Source organism: Lepisosteus oculatus, chromosome 14 (genome assembly GCF_040954835.1).
Source record: "Lepisosteus oculatus isolate fLepOcu1 chromosome 14, fLepOcu1.hap2, whole genome shotgun sequence".
Classification (NCBI taxonomy): Eukaryota; Metazoa; Chordata; class Actinopteri; order Semionotiformes; family Lepisosteidae; genus Lepisosteus; species Lepisosteus oculatus.
This window is the reverse complement of record NC_090709.1, coordinates 26,913,137-26,923,230: the sequence shown is the minus strand read 5'-3', so window position 1 is coordinate 26,923,230 and position 10,094 is coordinate 26,913,137. Positions and strand designations below refer to the sequence as shown.

At 40.4% G+C, this 10,094-nt stretch overlaps 2 non-coding genes across 2 annotated transcripts; one reads left to right on the top strand and one right to left on the bottom strand.

Moving 5' to 3' along the window:
• Positions 1-8,826: 8,826 nt before the first annotated feature.
• On the bottom strand, positions 8,827-8,899 carry trnae-uuc (transfer RNA glutamic acid (anticodon UUC)). The gene has a single exon. It is a non-coding gene; the product is annotated as a tRNA-Glu (tRNA).
• Positions 8,900-9,706: 807 nt separating this feature from the next.
• On the top strand, positions 9,707-9,800 carry trnai-uau (transfer RNA isoleucine (anticodon UAU)). Its single transcript has 2 exons — positions 9,707-9,744; positions 9,765-9,800. It is a non-coding gene; the product is annotated as a tRNA-Ile (tRNA).
• The last annotated feature ends 294 nt before the right edge of the window (positions 9,801-10,094 follow it).

Below are 10,094 nucleotides of genomic sequence, written 5' to 3'. Positions count from 1 at the left end.
TCTCATGCAGTCTTCTCAAGTCGTTGGAAGGACTGTGAATTGGCCCTCCCGCAGATGAACTGAAAAACTTCTCCGTCTCCTTACACAGCTGCTGACCTGGGCATTACAGCGCAGTTTAGTGAAGTAAAGATGAAACATCTGATAAAACACAAATAAAATGCAATTAAGGCGCATTCCAGATTTTCTTAAATACTGTTCATGATGGAAGCTATGGAGGTGGAGGTCTTTTGCTCTGTATTGACATGGATTTTAATAGGCTTCTATGAAATTGGCTGTGGTGTGAGTGAGTCCTGTGATGGACTGGTGTCACATTATGGGTGATACAGTGCTTTGCACCCACTGCTTGCCAGGATTGTTCCAGTTCCACCACAACCCTGAATCGAGTGGAGGGGTATATTAATGTACCCATCAACTTGCATGTTCCTCTTCTTCACTCAATGCAAAGGAAGCCAGCTGCTGTTTGAGGTTTTGTGCTCTTTAACAGCAATTATGACCATTTTTGTGCCCACTTGTTGAAACGACACTTTCTTTACATTCATTCCTAGACCTGTAATAGCGAGAAAATAAAAATGAATACACCAAACTGTAAAAATCCCATATATGTAATTTATTACTTTTGTTGTATGAAAGTATCCTTACTGTCATGTTCTTTACCACCCCTGGGTGCTGCAGGTGCTTCAGCTGGAGAAAGGCCTGCAGGTAATACAGTACAAGAAGCTGCTCAGGCAAGGTGATGTCTTGCCCAGTCTGTGCAACACATCTCTCTTTGCAACCATCAACACCTTCCAGCAATCTTTCGTACTTGGTTCTGGACTCTGCAACTGTCTATATCTGTGGGAGAGATTAATGCTCATAAACTTTTTTTTGTATTCAAATTAAAAGTACAACTGAAAGAAGTATTAAAATGAAAATGACCTATTTCTAGTAATCTCTTAGCAACATTCTTACTGTTTTTCTTCTGAATATCCTTTCCTTTTTCTTTCTTTCTGTCTCCATCCAGTTGGGGTTGCTTTCCAGTCCCGTGGTTTCTGATGTACCTGTGTTGTGCCAGTCGGGTTCAGATGGAGTTACCCGTTTCCCCCATATAGTCACCCTGCACTTTTTGCACTGGATGCTGTTGCAACTTGCAAAACTTAAATTTCTTTAGTTTTGTTGTTTTGGATCATTGTTTTCTGTTTATGAAATGTTCAGCTCTTGGTGTATATGATCTGTTTTGTACAGGTTTTAGCTTGCTTTGGACTAAATAAAGCTGAAGTTTTTTGGTATTTTTGTATGCAGATATGATTTTGTGCTCCCTTTTGTGTTTTCTAATATCATGGTGATTGTAGACTTCAGTTTTTGGTTGGTATTTATGCTGAGTTGTGAATATGATGTGATGAGGGGGATTTTTCTGTCATCTGGAGTTTTTCTGTTTAGAAATATTTGGGCCACATTTTTGAGGAAACTTTGTGTGTATCCGCTCGGGTGTAGAGCTTGGAAGAGTGTGTATTTGGCTTCCTCAAAGTCTTGTTGTTGTGTACAGATTTTGTGGAAGTGTAGGAGTTGTGATTTTACCAGTCCTTTGAAAGTATGCTTTGGGTGGAAGCTATCCTTGTGCAGTAAGCCATGTGTGTCTGTATCTTTTAAAAATACTTTGTAAAAAAAATAAAATATAAAATAATATATATATATTATAAAACATTATATAAAAATCCTGTTTGTCTGTTGTTGAAGGAGAAACCCTTGTGTGGTGGTGTCTAGGAAGCCTATCTGGCTGTCATGCTTGGTGTATTTGAATTTAATGGACCTGTTGTGTGTTGTGGGCGTTAATGATTTCTTGAAAAGTGCAATTTGTGATCTTGATATGTGCTGCCTATATGGTTATTGGCAGCACTCTTGCACAGTGGTGCAGAGGTCAGTATTACTGCCTCAGCCTTGGGGCCCTGGGTTCAATTTGAGGCATCAGCTGAAGACTGATCACAGATGCTTGGGACTCTCGTATATATGCTGTGGCTCTTCATTTGAAGAAGATTTTATCTGGAATTTTGTGTCTGTTTGAGGAGTCTTAGGAAGCTGTCTGAATTCTTAGTACTTAGTTTTGTTCTCCCTGTGTTCAAGTGGGTTTCATCTGGGAGCTCCAGTTTCCTCCCACAGTCCAAAAACATACTGGTAGATTAGTTGGCTTCAGGTAAATCTGGACCTCGAGTTAGTGTGTTTGTGTCGTTGCCCTGTGATGGACTGGTGTCCTTTCCTGGGTGCATCCTGCCATGCGTCTACTGCTTGCAAAGTTTTAAACTGAAATTACAATCTTACTATTTTTACAGTTTTAAATTAACATATACAAATGTATATTGAAGTAGTTTGATTCAGGTGGGGAGCTGCATCAGCATGTGTAATCTGAAATGGAACAAGTAATAATAGGTTTATTCCATGCTAAAAAGAGAAGATAGAAAATACAACTTTTTTTCAGGTGCGAGAAAGACGAGGAAGAAAGCAAAGACTAAACAGCACAGAAGAACAAAAGCTGGGAGAGGGAAGGAGGCAGGAGGGGCAGAGATGCCACTCAGGAAGTGTAAAGTGGAGAGGGTGAAGAAAGGTGTGAAGTCGAAACCTGCAAAAGGTTAGTGTAGATTACATGAAAATAAGTCGGTCATTGAGAGAAGGGTGAACCTAGTTTTACGATGAGTTTAGTTTCTGTTGTCTTTCTGCTATGGAGTTGAGAAACCATTCTTTGAGAACAGAGACCGAGAGCTTAGTGTGATCATGGCCATTTGAGGTGAAATGAGAAACTACAGACTTGGAAATATCTTAGGGCTGTGAAGGTTAAAGATGTTCTCTGAAGCATTCCCCTAGTCTCCTTCTGGAGAACAATCAAAGTCAGAAGTGTGGAACAAACAACAAAACACACAGACCACACACTGGGACGTAACATGTACGCTCCTTCACCTCCTCTCACCACTGTGCTCTTGTGTCAAACAGGTCGTACAAAGACCGCCATTCCTTATATCTTTCCCTGAACCTGCCCGTCACTTCCTCACCTTCCAGAAGTGAAATATTCAGCTTCCACACACCCTTCCCCACAGTAACAGCTGTTGGAATAGAAATTGTACATGACAGTAAACAATGGTCAGAGGAAAAAAAACAGGAGTTAAGCCTGCGGTTGTGCAAGTAAAATCACGTATCAAAACAAAATCTATGCTTGAGGCTTGGGTCCCATTAGACTTGTGCCATGTGAAACCTGCCCTCCCCTGACTATGAAGTTTGAGGGCATCTTTCAGTTTAAAATCTTTTCATACCATTTACAATAATATTAATGATCTATCAAATTGGACCCATCTCATGCCCCTCATTCTGCCCTCTTTCTAAAAGGCAATTAAAATCCCCAGCTAAAACCCACTGTTTCCCATCCCAATAAATAATCTCTCAATTCCTGAATTAGAACATATTTGTAATGTGGGCAACTCGGACAATACACAATTCAAAAGTTGAAATTTGACATTCATGAAACCCAGATACACCACCAGTGCTCTCCCTGGTTTCACTAGAAGGTGCGGACGTACTTCTACCATCTTATTTTAAATTAAAACAGCTATACCATCAGATTTATTCTCATTGGACCTACTCCAGATTGATAGGCACAATGTCCACAGTTCCTCCATATCCTTATAGCTGTTTTTAAAAGGTTAACCCACATTTCTGTAACAACACAATATCATTTATATAATTTACCTTACTCACAAATGATAGTATAGTCCTTGCCCTTAACTTGGAGCGAATGCTTCTCACTTTTATGGACACGATATTAAGAGCCATACTTATAGTAGGACCAGGGTAGACAAAGCTCTGGCTATTATCATTCAGTCGGTGACACCTGCTATACAGGCCTCCCCCCACCATTTGCTTTCTTGTCTCCTCCTCCACCACCCCCACACTCCATAGGATGGTTCTCCACCTGCCCTTCTTGAGTCTCTGGTTCTAAAGCTTGGTCAGTAGGATCACATATCTGAGATATCTAAACCCCTGGGAGAACCTACCTGAGGACTCTGAAAATTCTTCCCTCACTTTTCCACTCAGAGTTAAATCATTTTCTAAATCCAATGTCTCAGCAGACCTTTAGACTGCACCCTCTGTTCTGTACATTCCATTTGAGTGCTTTCAGTCTCCACAGGTGGCAGGCGATTTGGAGAGATGCTACCAATCAATTCAGATTCCACCTCACTTTTTGCAACATTATCATTCTCTTCTACCCCACCCTTATCCCCTTCACTCCATTCTGAACCCTCACTCTCCTTTTCACTAATTTCTTAAACCTCAACCACATCCAGTTCCTGATCCAGAACCACTGCTCCAGCCTAAATACCTCTTCAAACTCTTCCTGTTTTTGCATCGGTCTTCCCAGTTTTGTTCTATTTGCAAAGAAATTTGGACAGTCTTTAAACACATGACCTTCACACTCACATAGATTGCATTTCCTCACGCTTGTACATTCAGTATATGCATGTCCAATTTCCTTGCACTTACCACACACTACATTTGTGCAGGCATCCACAAAGAGACCCAGCTCCCCACAACTCCTGCACAGTTTTGTCTGTGCTTGGTAGAACACAAAACCTCTATTTTCCACCTAATCCAATCAAAGAAGGAAAGCATTTAAAACTGCCATAGTTTACTCTCCATGCACAGTTCCAGATGCCATCATCATCCCAGACTTTCTGAGGTTCACCTTTCACTAAACAATACTTAGTCAACCATGTCACAATATCTTCCTTCATCAACATCTCATTAAACATGCAAACAATCACAGTCCTATTAGAAAGATCCATCAGCTTCTGCCATTCAAACATTCCAATCAGACCCACATCTTTTTTCTCCTCTACTTTTATCCAAAACTCTTCCAGTAACTTAACCAACTTGAAACCAATGTCAAAACCAATTCCCTTCTGCAAAGTGATTAAACAGTTAACATCCAACGCCTTAATCCCTAACACCTTCCTTGAAAAGTCCAACCGTGAAATATCACCCGAGTGAGCCGAGCCCTCACCACTCTTGCTGTATAACAGCATTACAAATGTATCAAACTCAAATGTATCTCAACTTCTGGGTTTAACCCTTCACATCTCCAACACTGGGTAGAGACTCTGTGTATCTGGACTCAGCGGTTAAATAGGACAGGACTCAGGGCGCAGCAGGTGCGACTCATTGCTCTGCACTGCCCGTGCGGAATGTGCGTCTCCTCCTTCCACACGCCACCGCCTCCATACTCCCCAGCGGCAATAACATTTACTACATTTATTCTTCCCTCTTAACCCAGAAAACAGATGCGGGCTGGAGGGGCTTAAATACTGCACCCTGCCCCACGGTAGGGCGTCTGATGTTGAGTTTAACACGTGCAGCGGCGCTTGTAATTATCGCCCTGCTGCTGGTACTGATTAGTTCTCTTAGGGGGTGGTCTGAGCGGGTTGGTGGTCGTGACAGCGAGCACATCTGGGTCCAGACTTCCGAAAACTCCTAAAAGTGAATTTCTAGATTCCTGAAAGCCATGTTAAAGTCCCCCATCTGTTCGTTTCAAATGCATCAATTAGAAGAGTTCGGGTATGTTTCTGATGTACTTGAATAGTTTGGCATTGTATCTTGTTAAATATGTTACAAGTAAAGTTTAGCAACTTCATATTCAAGCGAGGTTTTGCGTGGATGCAAAAACATTATATGATATCTATAACACACGTGAAGAGTGAATCTGAATTAATCAGAATACCTCACTGCACCAGAATTGTTATTTACGTATTTTTAAAATACATCTTGTGCATCTGAAGACAGAATAAAACCCGGAACAGTAAAAGAACGACAGACCCTTAAACTGTCTGGTGATATTGCTGCACAAGATCACAATAAAACACGTTATTGTAAAAAAGTTAAAATTCGTGAATTAGTTTTTTAATATTAAAAAAAACATTTACTATGTATGCATTTAACTTACTTTTATAAAAAACATTACAGTACGGTTGATGAAAATTGTTGGTCAGCACTCTTGTATGAACTATACTCTACCAGCCTTTTAAGTCATGTGTCAGAAATATAAAATATATTTCTTTATTAAAATTTGCTCAAGCGCTACGAAAAAGAAAAAACTGTGTTTATAGTCCCATATTATCTCGGGTTTTTTTTCTATGGGCTCTTACGGTTAGGATTCCTGATTTCCTAATAACATAGAAATGTGTCTCTTACCTTTTGGTGTCCAAATGATCAGTTTAGTGTAGAAAAGAGCACTGTAAAACCCCGTCAGGCGTGCAAAACGTATAATAAAAGAGATCGCTTTGTTTCTGGTGTTTTAAGAAAAGGTGATAACCGCTACACTGCGCGACATGGGAAGGGGTGAATTGCAAGGAGTGTTGACCTTCGAAAAAGGACTCGTCTCTGGAATATATTTCCACATTTTGAAGAGATTTTCTCCATTTCTGTAGTCTGACTCCCTCTATTGCTAGAGAGCTGTAGAATCTGGAATCACCTATCCAGCTCTGGGAACAGTGGGTAGCTGAGTGACTTTCTCATGAGCATGGTATATGAATCCATCAGATTAAAGACACTGAGCATTTGAATAAAATTAACGATAGTCTGTCCCAGCTCGCCGCGATGGTATAGTGGTCAGTACTTTGTGCTGGGACCGCAATACCCGCGCTTTGAATCCGGGTGACAGCAGCCCAAGACAAGAGAGTTTCCTTCGTCTATGTCACTTCAGTGAAGGGAAGAGGGGACATATGTGTACAGCAAATGGTCATCGAATTGATGTGTTGCCCCATACAAGCAATGTGAAGAAAACACTGCTTTATAGAAGAGCACAGTCTGAGCTTATTGTTGGTAAACTGGAGACCAGACCAACCTCTTCTCTGACGAGAAGAAAAGGACAGGAGCCACAGTATTTAATATAAATAACAGATTTCAACTTTCTGTGGCGCAACTAGTACCAAACACTTAATCTGGGGGTTGTGAATTTGAGCTCCACGCTGGTAAGAAACCCTATAGGTAATGATAAATTTACATTTTTTTCTAATAAAAAGTACTATTATAAAACTTTTCCCAATACCAGTTTTACTGTGAGTTTGCAGGTGACATGTTCTTTATAAAAATAATCTTTCGTATGGGATCAATAACCGCGCCAGAACAAATATCAGAAAGAAATGGCCAGTCACTAAGGAAATAAAGTGAAGTAGAGACATAATCAGAAAACCTACATATAGGAAATGTTAGTCACTTTGTATATGCTTTAGCGTTTTCTTTTATATACCGAAAAAAAGTTCAAGGCATTCTAGTCGCTGTACTTCTCGTAGATAAGACGAAATCACAATACAGTACAGGACACGCAGTGAGGAGCTCATGCAACGAATACATGACAAGAGTAAAGGCACACTGCACATCTGCGGAACATCACATCCTAGTTTATTGACAGTGGCACTGGAAGACTGGAAGCTAGCAAGTCTCAGATCACTTTTTTATTAAAGGTTCAAGAAAACCTGAATACCTTTGCAAAAGACATTTCAGAATCCCAGTCACATCCAGTACGATTGCTGGATCTTAGAATTCAGCTGAGCTATAGCACAGATCTGCAGTCCACGATTAGAATACTTTAGGTGCATCGTGTAAGACCGCCCAGAGCATTTCTAAAACAGGATATACATTTTCGTTTTGAAATGAGATATAGGTAGAGTGAAATGGTCTGAGTCCTAAGTTTGAACAGTTCACAATAGACGAAAAGAGGTAATTACAGACTCTTTCGAAATGTAAGAACATTAAAGCTGTGTGGACCTTGTCTTTATTTACCTATTTTAATTGTTTTTTAGAAAGTGTAACTATTATTTTATGTGTCCCTGACGATTCTACTGAATCTTGTTTATATTGAATCTATTTTGTTGTACAAATAAAAAGTAAAACACAAAAACGTTCCATGTGTGTGCTTCCGTAAAAATAAAATGACATCAAGGGCACTATACGTAGAGGTGCTACGTAGTAAAAATAAAATCTCTACGCGGGCGCTATACGTAGAGGTGTGAAGCCTGCTCCACAGAAGAACTAAATCAAGAGGTGTTAAAGAAGTCGAGATCTCGCCATGAGAGGGGAAGCATCTCAGAAAAATCAGGTGCAGTCGGTTCCACGCCTTTTACTAGAGCGCTCGGCCGGGTTATCCTTGAGAGCAGCTTTTCAGCACTTGTAGTCCGACTTTGTGACGCGTGGAAGCAACTGCACCTCCTTTTTCTGAGATGCTTCCTCTCACTTGGTGAAATATTCACTTCTTTGGCCCTCTGAATATAGTTCTTCTGTTAAGCAGGCTTCAGACTCTGTGTATATATATAGCGTCCGCGTAGAGATTTTATTTTTACAGGAAGACGCATTCCGAAATGTAACTCTCCAGTTTAAGAAAAGCTTGAATGCCATATTTTATACAACGCAAACAGTATTCTAATTGCAGACTGCAGATCTGTGCAGCAATCGTACTCGATTTAACTGTGATTCTGAAATACTTCTAGTAAAGATATTCAGGTTTCCTTGAACCTTTAATTAAAAAAGACTTCGCTTCCAATCTCCGATGTCGCTGTAAACTCGGACGTGATGTTCCGCAGATGTGCAGTGTGCTTTTCTCTCCTCACTGCGTGTTCTGTACTCTACTGTGATTTCATTTAGATTATCTACGTGGAGTGCAGTGACAAGATCGCCTTGAACATTTTTGGTTTGTGAAAGGAAAAACTAAAGAAAATACAAGTGATGAACATTTAAAATAACCACAGTACAGCTAGAAGAAGAAAGATAAAAGATGATTTATAATGACATTCACAACATATTTAATTAAAGCACAAATGCCTGAACAGGGACTTGAACCCTGGACTCTCAGATTGAAAGTCTGAGGCCCTACCGACTGAGCTATCTGGGCTCCAGAAGATAGTCGACACTATCGGGATCCTCACAAGTCACATGTCTCTTCTTGTGCCGAAGCGCAGTCATACAGTACCTGACCCGTCTGGAATGTCTACCGACAGACTTTATCCAGAAGCGACGGCACCACTCCCAGTAGAATGAGAGAGAAATACAGTACGACATGAGGAGTAAAGGGGCTCCCACAATTCATCTTTCCTCACATTACACATTTTTTCACTAACATTTTGACCTTTTCACAATCAGATTTTTTCACATTTAATAAGATCTTTTAATCAACAACATTTAAGAAAGAAAACAAATGGAACATTTTTTGGAACAATAAACAACAAAAAACTTTCAATGCCTTGGTTGTATACGTGTGCACACCCTTTATAAAGGGGGTTGCAACTGTGCTGAAATTTAACCAGTCACATTCCAGATCATGTACAAAGGTTATTTGCCTTTGCCAGACATCAATTGTATTGATTCTGATTAGTTCTCATTTATATCAGCTGATCTCATATAACCAACCGATCTGGGAGAACAAACGTTCAAACTGCACAGCGGAACATGAAAAGAAATCCGACTGCTGGTTGTCAGCAAAGAATGTTGTTACAAATTATCCACCGAGCTGTTTTATGTATCCGGCCACCTCTTTCCTTCCTACTTTGCAGTGAGCACAATTCTTTCCGTTTCTTCTCTTGTATGTTCTTTTCTATTGTACTGTCCCTTTCCCCCATGTGGAGATGGATTCACAACCGAAACCCTGTTTTCACCCTGTGTTTCTGCAGGGTCAGTCTGTATGAGGAGTGGGTGTTCCACAGCTCCAGTGGTGCAATTGGTCAGCGTGTGGTACTTATACGGCAGTACACAGCAGAGCTATGCCGAGGTTGTGAGTTCAAACCTCACCTGGAGCAGTATGGCCTGTGTCTTTAGCTACTGAAAGCAACTGACGAGTTTAGGTGCTGGAGATGAGGTTTAAATTAATTTGAAAGAAACAAGTAAAGGTTTATTCTATATCACACCCAAAGAAGGCTCCACTGCTGAAACATTGTTTCCTGCTCGTTTCAGCATGGAATAAGTAGTTGCAAGAAAATCAGCCGCCTGAATAGGGACCCTGAGATGAAAAGTTCGATATTCTACTGACTGGGCTATTCCCATCTACTCAGTTTCTTTCTGAAACACCGTTTTTCCAGAAATACTTACAATTT